Raw genomic sequence first — 20,011 nt, 5'->3', positions numbered from 1 at the left:
TGTCAGGAGTACACAAGGTGGTGGCAGGGAAGCTTCTCATTTTGCCCTGAGGGATAGTAGCCGCACAGTGGGGAAGCAATTCACCAGCTTAATGCAACAGTTCAATTACAGTTTTAGTAGTCTATACATTATATAAAACTATACATTCTTTACCCTCCAGGAAAACAGGTCATAGAGAAAGCAAAGCAAGTAAGGCAGATCAAAGCATATCTGCATATGGTCATAGTAGGTCAAATGTAAGACCATTGTTCTAAGCACAGCTGCCGGAACTTTTGTAATGTCAACAGGCACAGAAGAAGCACCTGCTCCATCAAAAAAAGCCAGAGCACTACCCTAGATTTAAAGGCAGTGCATACTGCCTGTTCTGTTGGGGGTATGTCTAATAGGCAAGGCAACAAGACAGATAAACCCTACATAAACAGTGGAATTCAACAAAGACTTCCAATCTGAGGCAAAAGCCAGGACAAACCACATTAGTTTTATTTCATATCACCCACACATCAACTCCTTCTCAATATTAACCTGAAGCCACAAAAATAAAATTGACGGCGGGGGGGGGGGGGGGGGGGGGGGGGAAGGATTAACATGCTAGACCTCAAGTAGCAGACCGTAAGATGTGATGTGGAAAAAAAAAACACCACACCACCATAGTTTCACACTAGTAGTCTTGCCCAAAACATTTTTAGTGTAGCTATGACAGCTTTTTGCTTTTTCCAACTGTATTAGCTGTTTAAGTGGTATTACCTCCTAATTTACCTTCCATAAAACCTAGGAGCTTGTTCATAATTTGTTTTAGAAACTGAAACAATTAAAGCATTTTCCCTCCTTTGTAATATTAAAAAGTCAGAGTATTACACTAACAGAGGGCAATTTCCAGTCCCATTACTAACAATGGTATAAAGCCCGTGCAACCTTAAATTCTCAGTGTTTTCCAGCGTCTGTGTTATTCTACTAAAAATCAAACACAACATCAGGGCCTTTTGTGGACGACTCACTCTTCTTCCTCCAGTGACCTTTCCTCCACTGCTTCTTGTAGTGTTTATCACTGGGCTTAAATAATTAAACATGCCTAAGCCTGAAGTGATTGCAGAAATGCACCTAAATTTGAAAAGTACTACTTAGACAATAATTTGTAGAACAACAACTGGAGGCCAAATGCTTATTCTCATAAGCTGACATCCTTATTGGAACTACCAACTCATTTCCATTGCCTGAGGGCCTGGGCAAGATCATGAAAATGGGCTTCTAGTACATCAATTACAGTTAAAGCATATGAAAAGAAAGAGACTACTATCAGCAACATTCAGAAGTCAAAGAATTTAATTTTTAAAGGCTCAGGCACAGCTTCTGATAAAAAAAAAAAAAAAGGAGAGCACTCTCATTGTACAGTAGACAATTAACCTGGACAAAATAACCTTAGGAAATAATTACTGATGTTAAATTTATAAATATGTGATATTTTCTCAAATATTCATAGACTTAGAAAAAACATGACTTTCCAAAACGCACTTTCTCCTCCCTCAGTATAACACAAAACTGACTTCTACTAGCAAAGTGTTTGACTGTCAGAGTTGTAGCTTTATCCATTTCTACTCCCTCTGCATCCTCAAGACTGTCACTTTATAACATTTTGCTCCTGAAGTTTCCCTCCCCATATCCAAAATCATAGAGAGAAAGGTGGTGGTGAGGAAGCATATTTCCTGCTGATGACACCAGAAAGACTTCAAACTAGCTCATCCATAGCAAAAGACAAGGAGGTAGGAAGTAGGTTTATGTCAGACAGAGAGGAGATAAGAAGTTAGTCTTCTCCACTGCTAGATCTCAAAAGGTTCCGTTACATTCCAGATGGAATAATAATCATTGAACCAGTCATGATTCACAGCAAAGCTTTGATTTCAAATGGGAAACTACATTACATAAAAATAAGCATTTTGGACAGTCCTTTTTACTAAGTTTCCCTTGTCTTTCTACATTCTGTAAACATGTCTAGAACACACACAACTCCATATGTTAAATGAGGTGTTTAAGTAAACTTAAAGCTAATATACTCTTGCCAAGTTTCACACAAGTCTTCACAAGAAGGAACTGAAGGGATCAAAGAAATTGCACCCTCTCTTTCTAAACTTCTAATCTAACATGTCCCATACAGGGAAACAGCGTTATTAACACCATTTGCCTGGTGGCAAATATTCCTCTTGAGAGGAAAAAAGGTCGAATGTAGGTAGAAATGCGTCTCTAAAAATAGATCAAATCTAAAGCAGTAAACCCTGACTTGTGGCGATTCATGTGTTAGAAAGGGGTATCCAAAGCCTGCATACTACAGAATGGAGTTGATGTATCTGGAGGCAGGTGCGGAGCTTCTCTATTCATCTAAATAAGAAGAAAGATCTTGCATCTCCGCCTACTTCAGAAAAAGAATATAAGAAGAAGAATTAAGGCAGATTAAGAGACTCTTCTGGACAGCTTAAGACTCTTAAGCACACATTCCCAAGCCAAGTACTTATATTATAAAAAGTCTCCTAGTTACCTCGCTCAACTGTCACTGTTTTCAGTATTGTATAAAGCTGCTTAAACTATAAAGCTGATTGTCAAGGGAATCCCAGTTTGAAGGGATCTTTTGTGACTTGAAAGGGTTGTGACTTCTGTAAAAGGAGGGCATCAGGTTACTGCAGCAAGCCCTGAATATCAATGACAAAGGAGGAAAAGGAAAACTAACAAGTCAGACTATACTGTCTCTCCCTTACTACTCAGCTAAATCGCTTGGTAGTTGCTGGGCAGGACAGAGTCAAGAAGGACTAGGGCAACCCTTGCTCCCCAGAGGCCACTCTGTTCTCTGCTGCAGGTCACAAGAAAACGAGGTGCCTTTGAACAGCACTGCTACACACAGCCCACTCCACTCTGCAAGCATCCACTGAAATTTCAGAGGCAAAAAACCCATGTGGATCAGGCAGGATATGAAACGTGAGGCAGAAAAAAAAATAAGCATGGTATTTACTCCCTGACAACCAGGTTGCATTAATCTAGCCATACATTAACTCAGCCGAATTCCTTCGCATATTATGTTAATAATACAAAGCCATTCACAAATTTTTTTATCACTAAAAATCTTCAAACCTTACACAGTTTTGACTTACATTTTTCACTGGAAGACACATGGGTGATTACATAAAAATTGCCACAGTCAAATATTCTAAGGGTCTAGCTCACGAACTCCAGAAATCATACTACTTGCTTTTCCAGAAATTAATTAAAATACCCATTCAGTTAAGTTACTTCATACTTCCTTTATGATACAAATTTTTGATGCATCAGTCATTTTATTAGAGTGTTTTCTCTGGATACTTAGGCTCTTGCATATCTACATATTAAATTACCTCTTCTGCAGGCCTCAGTTTGCTTCAGACTTCCTGAATTTAGCTGATCCAAATGTTAACTATTGTGAACCCACCACTCCCATAATTCTCCCAACAATCCCATCTAAACTCAAGTTTAGCACATACTCGTACAACCTTCTAACCATACAAGGCATGTTTAGCTGGGCATGCACCCTTCTCCAGTTCACACACTCCTTTCACCCAAACACAGCCTAAACTGTCTCCCATCGCATTTGCTTTCAGAAGTATATTGCGCTTCCACCTGAGAGGAGTGATTGCATAGTTGGACAGATAGAGAACATGAGTTTAATATTTACAACCCCTTTGCAGTACAATAATTGAAGAGCCTGTGGTGAGACAGCATTCCCAGAAAGATATGTTCTTACTTGATATTTATTCTTACTCAATATATACTCCTTTGCTTAAGGAACTGCAGCTCAAATTCCCTATCAAAAACCAAGGCTTAAGTTTTCAAAGCTTTTTCAAGAGAGATCCAAATGCCTTATGGAGTTTTGATAATGCCACTTCTGTTACTAGTCTTGCTCTATCTACCCTTGTTCAATGAAAAAATGCAGACTTGGGACCTAAGTGACATTTCTGAAGCATATGCTTGAGATGCTTAAAAGAGCATTCTACGGCCCATTTTTCCCCACCCAAACTGCTTAAGTGCACTTTCACTGCACACAAAAGTAAAGTTTTCTTTCATGTGTAGTCTGTGCAATGCAATCCCTGCTTGTACCCTTACAAGAATATGAAACCACTTTTGTCTTTGAGGTAATCTCTGCACCATTTTTCCTTCCCACTTTAAGCTCACCCATTCCACTCTTCTCTCCGGTTTTTACTATTGAATCTTCAGCTTTCCAGAAGGCAGGTACACTTGCAGGTTTTAAGTAAATTGCAGGCAGATGATTTAGCTTTGCAGTGCCTCATTTTCCTCCTGAAATACCTGAAGGTATGGCGAAGATTTATAGGTTCACATGAAATGCACAGTAGTGCATAGTGAGTAGCTCCAGAGAAAAGCCTATAAATAAAAATAGGTTGAAACAAATGCAGCCTCAATGTGAGAGCCTCTGTAGAAAGGCCTAATCTCAGAACATTCACCTTGTCTTTGTCCCTTCAACTAAAAGCTGCATGATGCACTCTACAACGTTCAACAGATGAACAGTAAGGGGTGGGTGGGGGGAATCACACGGGCAAAGAAGTGCCATCCCTAGCTTCACTTAATAATACCAAAATGATGTCTTGTTGGTTTAATAAGCTGGTGATCCACCACATATGTAGTGCAGAAGTGTTTCTTTACTTTCCAATTTCCCAGTTTCTTTCTGGGACAGGAGAAAAGACAGTGAAGATTATATCTAGCAGGCAAATTCGGAAAAGAAAGCCAAGATTATATGGAAAATATGCCCACTGCTTGATAGCCCCATGTTAACCTGATAAGATATTCTCCCATGACTAAACAATAGAAAGGGGAGGACTCTCTTGCTCCCACAGGGAGTTAAATTAACTTAAGCAAACATTTGCAAAAAGTTACTGGCCTCCTACCTCACTTTTCAGAACATTTCACCTCATACCAAGTCAGCTACTTCAGAGGAGCTAAACAGAAAATGATATAACCCTGTTCTCACTCTTGTAAACAGGATGAACAGGACTGGAACTGGCTGTCTCTTCATTACTAGTACATGCTGGACTTCATGAGCACTTGATATAAATTTAACCTACCAAAACCACTTATTAAATTATATTTTAGAAGAGGGTAAAATAATGGGCCTCATGGAAAATCTCCCTGCCATGGGTTGCAAGCTCAAAGGTATATCAAAAATGCAGCAAGATAAGCCCTTTATATTTGCCGTTATGCGTCTCATTTAAGCACACTTTTGTTTACACTTACATTTCTGCTAGCCTTTGCAATGCACAAAGTACGCACAGAATACCTACCATTGATGGCTGGTTAAGAAACTTTGGTGAGTTACAAAATAATTCTTGTCCATAGAAAAAGTTTCTTCAATATGCACCAGGAATACCCCTAAATTCCTTGCTATAATTCTGCCTCTGCAGTATACGTTCTGAGAAAAAAAGTCTCTGGTTTCTGAAGAAATCTCTGCTCACCACCCTCCTCCAGGATCAATAGGATTCTACCTTACATAACTGATCTAAGTTTGGCAGCAAGAGCTCTTACACAGCAGCATCTTGCAGATTTTGAGAATACAGAAACAGTAAGTTTCCTCCTCAGCAATATGAAATAGCTGTAGAAAACCCAGCATACCACTCGGGCGTTTGAATCTTAACTTCTAGAACGACACCATCACTACCTTACAAACCTGAACAGTAATACCCTCCAGAAGCAAATAGCTGCATATGTATACCATGCTTTGAAAGCTGCAGTGTCTAAAAGAGGAGTGATGAGAAGTGGTCCAAGTCAACATTTTCATTTTTTTTTTGTGTTGGGTTTTTGTTTCGTTTTTGGGTGGGGTTTTTTGTTACAAAACTCAACAACAATACATGATCTTTTGCGTTAATTTCATAAAAACATAAGGAACTCTTATTACTCAAGACTGTGTTCTTGGCTACTTCAATCTGTGGAAGGCCAAATAGCAGGTAGCACCACAAAGGCTGTCTCCCCTAAACAACCTGAGTAATTGTCCTTTTGAAAAGCTAAGAAAGCTAAGAAATTAAACAATCCCCTACACAAACTTCATTTTCATACTTCCAACTAGGAGTACTGAAAGCAGAAAGTTAATTGGGTTTAATCTGCTGCTTAAGAGCTTTGAGTTTATCGAACAGGTTTGTTTGCCAGCCCAGGAACTGGAATTTTGGATTCTGAGTCACATTCATTCCTAAACCTTATCCTCTGACATGGAACAAAAAGAAATGGGAAGAGCAGCAACGTGGGGCGGGGGAGGGGGAAGTTATTTACTGCAGTCAACTAACTTTTCAACTGAAAGGATATATTTAGAACTTCTTAAGTGGCTAAAAGCAGTAAATTTCACTTATTATTAATTCCCTTAAAGTAAGAGATTTAAGAACACTAACTCTACCACAGGAATTTCCAGCGATGGTACCATTTGTCATTAGAGAAGTACACATTCATAAGCAGCGTGTGTTTACTGATGAACTACTCTTTTCTGGCTCCTTATTTCAAAGCCACGCCCAGTGTCATCACATTATTGTAAGATAATATTGCAGACCAACACGATGAGTCAGCAATCAAAATGACGCGTTTTGCCATCCCACAGAGCTTGTTCTTTTGGTTCAAGTCCTGGAATTGCTGGTACATCTCCTCTCTTGCATCCTCCTCTTGTTTGCATGCTGCCGCAAAGCTCCAAGATTGACTTACAGTTTTCAGGCCAGCTTGTTTCAGAAGGAAGGAGGTGTTCATGTGTAAAGTACCCTGGGTCTTAGAAACACAGAAACATGTGCTGGAGAAGCTTAGTGCCTAGTTGGCCATCTTCAGCAATGAGAAAAGGAAGCTGCTCAATTAACTGGAACTCAGTGGAAAAGAAATTTCAGTTTTCTTTATCTTCCTCTTCCACTTATTCTTAAAGCAACCTTCAGATAATTCAGATCATGAGAATCTCATTGTATCCATATTCCTGCTGAGAGACTTTACCTATGATACACTCACTGCAAGACCCTTGCAGGCCTTCCCATCTTATTTCAACCAGGTGTACAAGGCGCAGTGGATTGAGCTCATACAAACACCCAAACAGTACAGAGGAAAAAGCTTTTTCCACATTAGGTGAGACTGAAGGTACACAGGGCATTACACTATAAAATGCCATTAAAATGAAATAGCCACTAAGATGAAACTCATTAAATTCTTTTCACAGAACTGAACATTAAAAAGAAAAAAAAAAAACACATATGGTCCAACTGGTGCTAAAGCCTGTTTCCACATAAAACCTGCTAGCACTATTAGCCATTTCCATTCTTGCCATAATAGCAATGGTATTAGAAATCAAAAGTCATCCTGTGATAAAACAAGTTATGTTATATACAATGTTGTGTATAAGACATACAAACAAAAACAAAAAATAGCAAATATGACAATTTAATTAGGAAATCAGTATTGAAATCCAGGAGAAGCCCTAATCAAAATTTACTAAACCAACAAAAATACTTAGGTAGGGTTGGGGGGGGAAGAAGCACAAGTTCTCTTCGGTGAATCTGTTAAAATCTAAAATAACCACCATTTGCTTCAGTCTGCAGCATACGAGGAGATAATACTACATGCAAAAAAATCCACACCAGCCTCACTTTTGTAGGGTTGATGATCAACAGAGATAGATGATTAATAACATCTGGACACCATACCAAGAGAGCAGTGACCTCTTCTTTTCCTGCATCCAGGTGACCACCCTCCCACTAAGTTTAGGGCATGCAACCTACTGAATTATATCCCACACATCAGAATACATAGAAATACTGGTGGAACAACGTGTCGTCTTTTTCGCTAGAACATGAAAGTTGTTTCATCTCCAGGCAGAACATTTCCCCTCTGCTTTCATCCAGTCAACATCTCTGCTTTGATGGTCTCATTACATACTTCAATTCTAAAACCAGGGGAAGGCTCTAAAAATCATGCATTGTCATTTCTCCATACATTCCCCCGTTATTCTTTTTTAGCTCTTACTGCACCCAGACTGTTTCCCATAGTTAAAAAAGATCACAGCTCATTGCCTAGTGAAATAGATGCACATACTACATGCGATAGGGCTTGAGGAAAAGTACAATGAGGGAAAACTATGGCAAACTGCATCCTGCCCAGAAAGCAATTTATTTGTCATAATCATACTGAGTAAAGGCACATACAACACAACATCACTTCCAGAAAACGAGGGGAAACACACCTATAACCAGTACTCTTTTCTTCCTTAATCCCTCTTTAAAGCTATTATGCAGAACCAGTGGGAAACAGGGACTGACTGACAGGATGCAGTAACATAAAGTGATTTGATTACTCTGAAACAGAGCCTTTTCATTAAGTTTTTAGCTTTACAACACAGGATCTATTACAAGAAGGGTCATTACACTCCTTTGTACCAAATGGATCAAAGGTCCATCCTATTTGATGTGTCCTTGTATTTATAAATCTTACGTAAGACCCCTTTTCTTTACATACCTTACATATGTATTCATTCAAATACAAGCCTCTCAACATCTGATCATTCAGTAGAACTGTATTTGATCCATGTCTTTTTACTCTAAATAACCAGCTATGCAGTCTTTCAAATGGATATCATATCCTTCAATATTAGTTATTCATATTCATATAATTGAGAAAGAGTGAGTACCTCACAATTCCATATGGAGAACCAAGCATCTTTGAAATGTATTTACAGATGGTTTTCTCACCTCCTTGGGAACGCTAAGTACTATCAGTGCAGCAATAAAAAAAACATAGCTCAAGTGCAAGAGCTCCAATTCTATTGCAGTGCAATGGTATCTTATTTCTATTATTTAATGGGAAGACGGGAAAAGCTACAACAGTCATACTGTTCCTGCAGAAACTGCACTGGGGGGAGGAGGTGCGGGGGAAGGATAAGTGCCAGGTTTAAACACCAAGTAGCACCACAGCCATATGATTGTTAGATCGCCAGAAATACTGGAGTGCCATGAACCATGCTGGATGAGACATTTACTTTGGTCACCTGAGCACTTGGTAGCCCCTCCATCCCAAAAATTAAGGGCACACAAGAACTCATTTGCGATTGGCATTCTGTTCCATGAGAGTTATTACTGTTTGGCACTACATATTTCATAAATTCTGTAGCCACAGAAAAAAGAAAGCCACAGCATTCAAAAGGTTAACAAGAAGGAGATGAACTTCATGCAGAAGTGATGCACAAATCCTCAATTTCTATTCTCCTACAATCTACTTCTGCTCACAGCAGCAAAAGCAGCTTTTTACTTACATGTTCATCATTCCAGAGCTGACTGAAATGCAGAGGAAAAAAAAAAACTAGACAAGATTTATGAAAATACAGAGACTTCTATTGAAGATATTGTACGAGCTATATTTCTTGCTCATTCTAGATACTTTCCAAATATTTTCACTGGTTTAATAAAAAGAATTCTCTCTGTAGAAATTCTAAAACCTCTAAAATGAAAGGAGCTCTCTAGTGCTATTTAACTGACATTTTCCAGCACTATAGATCATACAAATCACAAGCACAGACTTTACAAACACCACACTCCATATGCACCCAGTACTCCTGTTTTAGCTTTTTTCCACAGCTTAAACAAGCAAGCAGGAAACAAACAAGGGAACAGAAGGGGTACACAAACCCCTGGACTTACCTTTTGTATGGTCCCTTTGTAAACTTTGCAAAGAAATTTAAATTCCTCCAGCTGGATTTGATTCTTTTCGCTTTTCTCTTTCTCGAGTCACACAGAAGCAAAACAATTAGTTTTCAGAGGTTCCATTTATTGCTTTTCCATCCCCAGCAAATGCGTCCAGGAGACTGTGCCAAAGTAAGCCCAGAACTCAAAGGCAATTGGAAAAGGGAGGGTAGGGGGCTGCTGAAGGACCAGATTGTGAAATTCAGTAGCTCGAGCACAGAAATATCCTACTGTACAATATACCTGGCTTCTTGCTCACCAAAAACTGTAGTGCAAACTGTCAGTAGTAGCTTCCAATAGCTGCTGTGTGTGCTGCAGATGGTACGTCTCACTGTTACCTTCCCAGATGGGTAGAGGATTCAGAGAACAGCAAAACCAGGGGGTCGCCTCCAAACCAGGTGGATTGCCAGCCACTCATTCACTCAGTCCAATTAATCAAGACAAGAACAGCTCAGTCACCAGAGGTATCTCCTTCCAGGGTGCACAGGATTATGGCAAGGTTATTAATCTTGCTTTGCTGCATCCCCCCCACCCCCTACATTCAGCAGCCTGCACCGAGATGATTGCCAGCTCTGTCTCTGTCCCTGTTCTACTGCATTTTGCTCAGCCCTCTGTTGCTGCAAGTGAAACACAGAGGAGGGAGGAATACTAATAAGGTGGTTAGCTACAGTTTCTTTAAGGCGTTCTACATACTGTGTGCGCGTGTGCATACGTGTGTGTGTATGTGTGTGCATTTTGCATGGGGCAATCTGGATTCCTTTGCAGCTGAAATACAATCTGTTTCCGCACCAAAGTCTGAATTAATCTAGATTATCACTTAATGAATATCAGAGACAGCAATTGTATTTTACTTAGGATAAGAGGAGGGTACTAAATGGTCTAGAAGATTAGGACAGCAGTAAAGGTTGGGGGGGGTGGTGGTGGTGCTGTAGAAACCACTACACCCAGAAGAACAGATTAGGTTAGAAAATTTGTTCCAAAGCAACTCATTTTAGCACTATTTTAGAAGTCATTCTTACATCCTGTACCAGTCAGGATTTTAAAATCAGCACTGTATTATCCATCTCTAGATTAGACAGCAATATGCAGAGTCAAGTAAATATTTTTAGAAAAGAAAGGATTTCTGGCAGGAAAAGGGAAATACAGAAAGTCAGCTGAAGCAGACATCCAGCACTGCATTTATAAAGGTGCTCTAAATTCCCTCCTGTACCGAGAATCGTTCTGCTGTAACCTTTCACTTGTGAAATGAGCTTAGAGTTCTCAGTCCAACAGCCAAAACAGATTTCCTATGTATTGTCTAAGTAGCTGACCTGAACTGGTGTGTGAACCTGGATATTCTCTCACAGCAAGTATGAGTCCTGGCTGTAATTCACTCCCAGGAAATATGAAAGCGGTCATATTGCCTTCACTTTCCCATAGGTAATTCAGACCCTCAGCATCAGGTTCAGGGTGAAAGCACCGCTGTCTCACTTGGCATCCGTAATTCCAACATTTTGCAGCAGATGACACTTCAAGACTCCTTCAGGAATCTAAAAACAAAAATAAACCGTTCTTCAGAAGCAGCTTGGGGATTACTACACTAAGTTATAACTACGTGGGACTGGTAAGCAAGCAGTTCATAGGTCTGAGTAACCAAATATACTTGACAGAGCTCCCTATTGAATGAGCTATGTGAAATGAGTTTGGTGCTTCATATCACAAGAAGAGCTAGCCAGTAAACTGTGATTGAACAAGCACAGAGATGGAAATGACTGTGTAGCTTTAGATAGCCCACCCATAGGCTAGCTGGCAAGGAAGCCTGGATGCACTGACCATGGCAGTATTACTGTTACTTTAGCACAGAGGACTGAATCTAATATGGCTCTGTCCATAAACACTGTTGCCACAATATTTAATACTCATATCAAGTAAAAGCCTTTTACTGGTAAGTAAACCCTGCAGTTTTGTCAGCTGATGAATTTGCAAAACCACACAGCACAAAAAGGCTGGATGTCCATGGTACCTGAAAAGAGAAATATAGGGCAATGTAGGGAATGGTTTCAGAAGACGGAAGACCAGTCCTGTTCCACTAATTACATGCAGTCACGTGGGCTTTTGTTCAGTTTTCCAGCTTAACTTGCATTATAATTTAAATCTGGAATTATTTGATATGAAAAGTCCACAGAACTAACAGATGACATTGTGAGTGGTACCTGGTTTTTTTTTTTTCTTCTGTACTGCAATTATTTCTCTTTTCCACAACCCATCCTATTCCCAACACTGCATGACATCTTATATTTCTGTCAAGTCAAGAAAACAGTGTTCACATCCATCAACAGACATAACTGAGCCTATCCACATAGGAACATGAGCAGCCATAGTAGCTTATACTGAAGGTCCATCTAGCCAAAATTTTGCCTCTGTTGGTTGCTGTCACAGACAACCATAAGATCGAGGAAAACAAATAGTGGTATTTTCCAAATGCACTGTCCCAGCCTTTAATTATCTGTGCCATAAAGAACTGCAAGGTTAGAGACAAGAACGCTCTGCGCACTTGGGTATACCACTCACAGCTTCGTAGTCTTCTGTCATACCCTGCCTGGTCTCATTTCTTCACACTGAGAAGCCCTGATGTATTTAACTGTCCTTCACATTGACTTTTCCACCCCGTGCAGTGTCCAGAATGCCACAGGCATGCCACAAGCTTATAGCATGACATTGATACTTTCTGTAAGCTAACAGTTTATGTTCTACTTTCTAAGACTGTGGCACAAGTAATTTGGCTACTCTCAGAATATTAACTTTTTCAGTGACAAAACATTTACAGTTCTAACTGGTCAGCTCAGCTTTCGTAAGACAGACCTCATATCTAGACCAAAGTCCACCATGGACAGTCTTTTCTACCACCTTAGGTTGTTTTTCTAGGTGCATTCAGAATCTCTTGAATACATAAAAAACAGATTACACCAAAGACAGTTCAACCAATTCACACATGTAATGTTTACACCCATGGGACTGCAACAAAAGCAAAAAGAATTAAACTGACTTGCATTCTCATTTCCATGACACAGAGTACATGTTAAAGAGGGGAAAAAAATGTAAGCGTTGTGCAAGAATAAGTTACTGTTAGTAGTGTCTTCCAGGTATTACTCACCATAACCCCAAGGGTGCAGGCAAAGACCTCTGTCTCTACCTCATCTGTCCTTATATCTGTGTTAAAACCATACCACCTGTTAATTACCTTCATGTTAATCAAAAGGACCAAACCATCCTTTGCACTTCTACGGGTTGATTGGTTTTGGGGTGTTTCCCCCAGGGGGCAGCACAAAACATCTCATCACTCCTCTGACTACTACCGTCTTACGAGACTCTTTGTTCATATTCCCACATGCTTAAAACAAAGGCAGTTTACAAAACAATATGAACCAGGCAGATATACCACTCCCTGTCCCCCCCCCCACAAAACCCTAAACCTTACTTCAACTGCCTCTCACTCTGGCCCTCACCTAACTCAGCTGAACTTCATGACCTGTCAGGTAATACCACACCTCTGAAAACAACTTCTGAAATTCAGCACAAGTTAAGCACATGAGCTTATCGTTCAGCAAAGTCCTCAGTAAAGAAAACACTGACCTGGCACACATGCACACACACAAATCTTCCAAAGTTCCTCAAAGGTTTTTTTAGCGTTTCACTTGGTTTCTATTATGTTAACCTGTTCTGATTTCATGAACCCCAAATCCATATGCTATTTGTCAGCCCAGACCCCTTGCTCCCACTTAATTTTCAGCATCTTCTTTATTAAGGAAAAGTTGTATTTAAGACTACAATTTCCATGCTGAGAAAGCTATTAGCAAGACCGTAGCGGGGTGAAATATGATCTGAGAGGCTCATATAAACAGTCTAAGGCTGTCACCAGGTGCAAACAGGCACCTCTGGCTGACGAAGTTTGAGGAGTTAGTACTGCCAGCTGTCTGCACTACCCAGATTAACACCCTACTAGCAATCATCAGAAGCAAATACATACCAGTTTCTCAGCCATCACTTTCATCGGCCCAGTCCCAATTTAAAGCCAGGATTAATGGGTGGTGTAAATTCATACACTAACCTACAAACTGCAGGGACTCTGAAGCAGTACATGTCGGCTTCTGCTGCCTCTGTTAGAGGGCAGTGGCCGCAGTTCCTACGGAAGCCCAGCACCCACTGCCACTGTTTGGCTGAGGTACCCTCACAGCTGAACCGTACAATGCTAAGAGCACTCTGATAGCTCTTCAATAAACCTTTCTCCCAGGAGCTGTAAAGCCTTATCATAACCACAAAGATTTTCAGAAGACAAACAGTGAAAGAAAGTGGAAAAGCAGGCAAGCAAGATAACATATTATCTGGAGGAGGGGCAAAATTAACTACTGGCAAACTCCTGAAATGTTTCCAAAATTCATCTTCAAGACAAATGGTAAACAGATTTCTACTGTGCTGAGCATTTTGTAGAAAGTATAGGGCCAGGGTCTATCTGTTCCTGTTGCAATAGGCATATGAGTAACAGTAATAATAATTTCATCCTGAACGTCTCTTCTCCAGGGAGAGAGTATAGCAGCATTACTACAGCAAAAAGATTCTTCATGCTCTTTACATCTTAAAACTCACAGTCATAGTCTAGTGTGCAGTACGAGTGAGTTCCTCAGCTTCTGAGAAATACAGTAGAGATAGGCATGTGATACAGTGGCAGGTTGTTTGTTTGTTTGTGTTTCTTGGTTTTTTTTTAAACCAACTTCTTTGGCAAATTGAGCAGTTTTCACTGTAGATATTTTTAGTTCCAACAGAGACTTACCAACAGATTCCAGGCTTCTGCCTAAAAATTTCCTCTAATTCAGTGCCTCGAGTCTGTGATTTCAAATGAATCCTACAATGCTGAAATACAAATCATAATCATCTTGATTTTGTGCTACTTGGCTTCTCTTATTTGAAAACCTGTTTTCCAAACCTTATACCTGACTTAGGAGAAAACCCAATTAGATCAAAAGTTAGAAGTTAAAATAAAATGTACATTTCCTTAACTTTTCATTTGGGAAAGGAAAAAAAAGAGAAAAGTTTAAAGCCTTATTTTGAAAGTGTCAAAACCAAAAGCTTACAGCTCATCATCATTTAAAAAAAAAAAGAAACAAAACCAACAAAACCAATCAGAAAACCACACCTACAGGCTCCAAACCCCAAAATCCTACCTAGGTGTTATATTCTGATATAGACCTGCTCCCTCATCACTACCCCCCACCAAAGGCAATTATATTTTTTCCTCTGTATTCAAGAGACAGGAGAAGGACAGGAGTATTCTTGCAAACAGAATACTCCCACACACAGATCCTCAGCTTGAGTTAATATGACCATTCTTCTTACATCTGCTTGCATTTTTCTGTGATATTATCTCTTCCACTCTGCAGAGACATGGGTGCAAGAATTAAAGGGTGTGGTGTCTTATCAAAAGCAGAATTAGTCATATTGTTTGTCTGGATTTTACTCTCACACCACTGAGCACTTACTAAAAACAGCTGGAGTGTTGAAGTATACAGGCAGCCTTAAACATTGCATCACTGTTTAAGAAACAAGATAAAAGTTACTAAAGTAAAACTAAATACCTTGGACTGATTTATCCTATACTGAAGAAGCACTGCTAGCAAAAAAAGTGCAACTATTACATCTCAGTTCCCTAGAAGATTTTTCTTTTCTAAGCAGTGAGGAGATTTTAATTTGATTTTTTTCTAACTGGTCATAAATCTCTTAACCTTTAAATTAACATATTCAGGTAAAAAAAAATTAAGAAAACAGAAGGAAAAATCAGAAGCTGTGATTACTACATATATCTTAAACCAGTATTTTGAGTCTCAGGTGCTTTAAATACTCCAGGAGCTTTGATGATCCTCTCTGTACCCCTTGTGCCCATCAGCAGTTTATTATTTACACTGACTCAAGTTTTACTGACTGCAGTTAAGAATGCCTGAGGGATGTTTCATCAATATTCCTGCTCTTGAGAGACTGCCATTTTCCTTCCAGTCTCACCTCCTGATTTTCTTTCAAGTCTCACTTCTGTGTGCAGTAATTCAGCAAACCAGCTTGATACTCAGTACTGGGATAGACATTGCTAAAGGAGGAAAAATATCATGATGAAGGTAAAATTAGCTTTATTTTAGCAAAAAGGTATGCTTTCTATGTTTATCTGAACACTCTGCAGGTGACTTTAGCCAACTACCAAGATCATCAGGAGAGGTTAAAATGCCTTCTCATATGTTTACAACTGTGCAGTATTTTGGAAAGTTGTTTTACAATATTTACAAAGTTGCAACCAGACAGATCAATCATTAAGAATTGTTTGCATGCAAAAATAATGTATAGTGAATCAAAACAAGGGGAACAATTAAAAAAACCCCCTAATTTCAGGATTCACAAGAAGTACAAAAAAACTTGAGCCTTTCTGAGTTTTACCTATATTCAGAAGAGTCCTGTGATAGTGAGCCTGCCCCTTCCATGTACGAATGTCATGTTGAAATATGGTATTTTAATACTTTCTAACTTAACCTAAGCTAGGCCTGAAATAAGATATTGCACTTCACAATGGGGAGAAAGGCTTGCAAGAGCCCAAGAGATCTGGAGCCACTGCAGAAGATGCAAAATAAAAGCTACATTAGCCTTAAAACAGAGGTGGCTACGCTAATACATCTGTTGGAATAGGTATTAATTAAACCTTCTCTAAAACTGCACTTGCAAGACTTCAAGTGTTAGTGTGCTCCATGAAGAAGGAAGTTGGCACATTAATGGGGAAAACTTAGAAAATCTAGTTACATGTTTAGGCTTATCGAGGAATTTGATTGTTACCTTGGCAGTTACCTCATGAAATTCAGAAATGGAAGAGGTCTATTATCTCAACCAAGTTCACCTCTCAGTTACTGCTCTCTAATGTATGTTCACCAGCTTGCAGTCTGACTTTAAAAGTCTGAGCAATAGAGTATCCATTACTTTTCACGGGAGACAGTTCCATAGCTCAATAGATCTCAAAGTTAATGCTGTAAAGAGCCACTGCATGAGCACTGAGTTCTATTATCTCAAAAATGCATATGCTGATAGAGGCTGTTACAGGCTTAGACAACTTATTTTCCTGTTAAACATTTTTTATCAGCCACTACATCCATGTCCCTCATGTGCAATGAAGCATTTTCTATACAAGAATTTCCTTGACTCTTCTTACCTACACCTACATATCACCACGGGCAGCAGACAGCAAAAGATTAGCTTTTCTTGTGCTAAATTTTAAAGTGATACATGCAAATAGCAGATTGTTTCAGATTTCAAGCTGAAGTGGTGCGCTCCAACCAGTGCAGCACTTTCAAGTACATGCTTTAGCAATAGTAATTTTAATAACACTATGATACTTACAGATGCATCTTTCTTATTGGTGTCAGAACAAATAGCATTTAACTGTCCTTAGAGACAGCAGTTTTTTCACTTGTGGTCATACATCTACATGTGAACTTGTCCATTCAGTCTTGTTTTATAGTTGCTGTTAAAAAGAGTTGATACCTCAGGGCACCCGTCATCTGTTCCATTTTCGGTATCTACTTTTAGAAGAAGGAGATCAGACCCTCCGGGGGCTCAGGAGTGCTTGAGTGACCAGCTCAACCATAGATACCTTTCATGCAGGTGCATAGGTTTGGTGTTAGCAGATTGTTAACAAGGGTTAATCTGCAATCTCTCTACAGGAAATATCCTGCTACCCACATTGCATCACAAATAGATAAGCTTCCTCTAAAGACTGAGAGGTCCAATGACTGTTGGTGCCAACCATGAGAAAACAATATTTCTTGAAAGTTTTACCCTAGAGAACAGTGTTTAAAAAAGTTAATTGCATGTTCTTGTTAATGCTATCTCTGTGTTCTTTGTGAGTCCTAGAGCAGGAATGTGATGTCTTCCACCGCTTGACAATTTTTGGCCTACTTGGCCTGGATGGTCCAGAGACAAAGGTTTCCCTGTACTGTGATCAATACACAGACTCACATTCCATTTCCACCTCAATCACCTGTGTGCCCTGGAGTCTGCTGCAATTACTGAAAGCACAGTTAAGAGAACCTCAAGAGGTTCACCAAATATATTTTGGAGATGTAATGAAAACCGACGAAATTGGATATGAGTGACCTCTATTAGCTGCCATTGTAGTGAGCTTGTTCCTTCTGCCATGGGTGAGAGAAAGAAAGAAAAGAGAGCAGGGGTGGGAAGGAAGAAGCTGTTACAGAAAAACTGCTCTACAGATTCTGGGAAAGAAGAGTAATGACATCTTTGAATGAAAATACACAAAATACACTAGAGTATTGCTTGGAGTGGTAGGGTAGGACAGAAAAATCAAAGAGGAAAATGCAGGGCAGGGCAAGATGGGGAAGCACCTAGTAAATCAGCAAGTTTGATAACTTGTGACTAAAAATGAAGCCCAAAGGAAAAAAATCCAGGTTTCACATGAACAGAAGGCTGAAGGATAAAGCACGAGACAAAGCACAATTAAAGACTTCAAAGTTACAGTACAAGAAAGGAAGCAATGATCTCAGAGGAAACTTTTCAGGAATACATCCTTATTTAGAATAACTCATCTCCTTCCATAGCACACTACTCCACATAATAACGTTCATCAAAAAACAAGTCATATCCATTCTAAGACTCACTGGGGTTCACTGGTTGCCCAGTTACTACCACTGTGAGTTTGTTACAGGACTTTGGCTCAAGACCAAATAGATAGAAGCTACTCACAGTTTAACTCAAATAGCAAATAATTTGCGTGAGAGAAAGAATATTTGCTAAATTGTCTTCACTAATTCAGGAGTAAGAAGATAAAACCTTCTCAAATTTAAACCCGATTTAGATCCATTAGATGGAAACAGGAGGCTGGCAGAAAACACAGGTCTTGGAGGCGTATGTACCATAGAAACAAAGTAAATATAGACTAACTTCTATTCAGGAGCTAAAAGTTATTTAACATCATAAAGAAGTTTTCACTAAGAATTGTTAGATGAAATTAAGGTAAATAAAAGTTTAGATTGTAAAGCACAAAATATGTATGATAATTAGATCATTTTCAGCTTTGGAAATGTCATTCAGAGGAAATAGTGTAAGTCAGCATAGGTCTCACTTTAAACGAAACTGGACAAAATAATAGTACATTAGTGAACAATCTTGTACTGAGGGTGAGTACAGCTGAGCAGAAATACTTTAACCCACTGTAAATGAAAAGTAAAATTCCTCAACCTAAATCTCTTCTACTGAGAGTTAAGCTAAAAGAATTTATTTTGCATCCATTGTCATCTGCTAAGCCACAATACAGCTGTGTATACATGAGTCCTGTATCTCAGCTGCCTGCACAGCACTGGGGGCAAATTTTCTTTGAAAAGATGTTATCTTAGGTCAAGATTTTTTTTCAGAAGAAGTTTCATAATCAAAATGTTGCTGTGGAAATCAGTGTAATTTAGGAAAACTTAAGGCTGTTAGAGGGTTTCATACAGATATTGAGGGAAGGAATGTGTTTGATTTTACAGATCAAAGGACTTCATTGAAGAATAACCCTGAATGCAAAGGTATTACTATTTCTTTTGATGATCTGTAACCGAAGTAAGGGTGTTTGTTCATTGTCACATGCTGCAAAACGAAGACAAAAATCTTTGTATAACTCTCAAAAAGTGGGATAACAACTTGGGGCAGGGGGTGGGGGGAAAGGGGGGAAAAGCAGCCCTATATGCTCGGATGAGAAAATTCAACTTCAGAAAGATTGTGTTTCTCATTAATAGGAGAAATATGCTTATATAATTTCACAGAAGAAAAATATTGTTTAACCTCAGGCTTTTAAAAGATCCATTTCAGCAAGCTGTTGCCTCACACATACTGACCTTGATCCTAACCTCTCCAAGCTCTTTATGAGTAATGAACAGGCTGAAGTCTCAGTGAGAGTTAGGTGACAGATTTTTTCCCCCAGTATAAAAATAAAAAGCTGCCCTCAAAAGTGAAAAGCTGCTATTGTTCAACTGAGCACAATAATGACTACATCTTAATCGGGGGGGGGGGGGGGGGAATCACATATATTCACAGATGCAACAAACTTCTTGGAATTGTACATGGTGTAGACTTTACACGAAAGTTAACTACAAATCGGCTTCATCCCCACATATCCTCTCATCTACTTAAACTGCCTACAGCAATATAAATACCCTGCATCCCTTTGCCTTCGTTAGGATTTCAGGTTTTGTGTCCAAGTTCACTTTTGCAATGGACAATGCAGCCCAAGTAGAAGTTTTGGA

The 20,011-nt window shown here is 39.3% G+C and overlaps 1 long non-coding RNA gene across 1 annotated transcript in view; it reads right to left on the bottom strand.

The window, feature by feature from the left end:
* LOC142057120 (uncharacterized) overlaps positions 1-12,355 on the bottom strand; it is a 222,807-nt gene extending 210,452 nt beyond the window's left edge. The window contains exons 1-2 of the long non-coding RNA XR_012660550.1: positions 12,264-12,355; positions 9,672-11,242 (exon numbers count right to left, since the gene is read on the bottom strand). This is a non-coding gene — a long non-coding RNA (uncharacterized LOC142057120). The remainder of the gene's footprint in view (positions 1-9,671; positions 11,243-12,263) is intronic.
* Between the last annotated feature and the right edge of the window lie 7,656 nt (positions 12,356-20,011).

Source organism: Phalacrocorax aristotelis, chromosome 5 (genome assembly GCF_949628215.1).
Source record: "Phalacrocorax aristotelis chromosome 5, bGulAri2.1, whole genome shotgun sequence".
NCBI lineage: Eukaryota > Metazoa > Chordata > Aves > Suliformes > Phalacrocoracidae > Phalacrocorax > Phalacrocorax aristotelis.
Note: the sequence above shows the minus strand (reverse complement) of the source record. Positions and strands in the feature narration are given on the sequence as shown.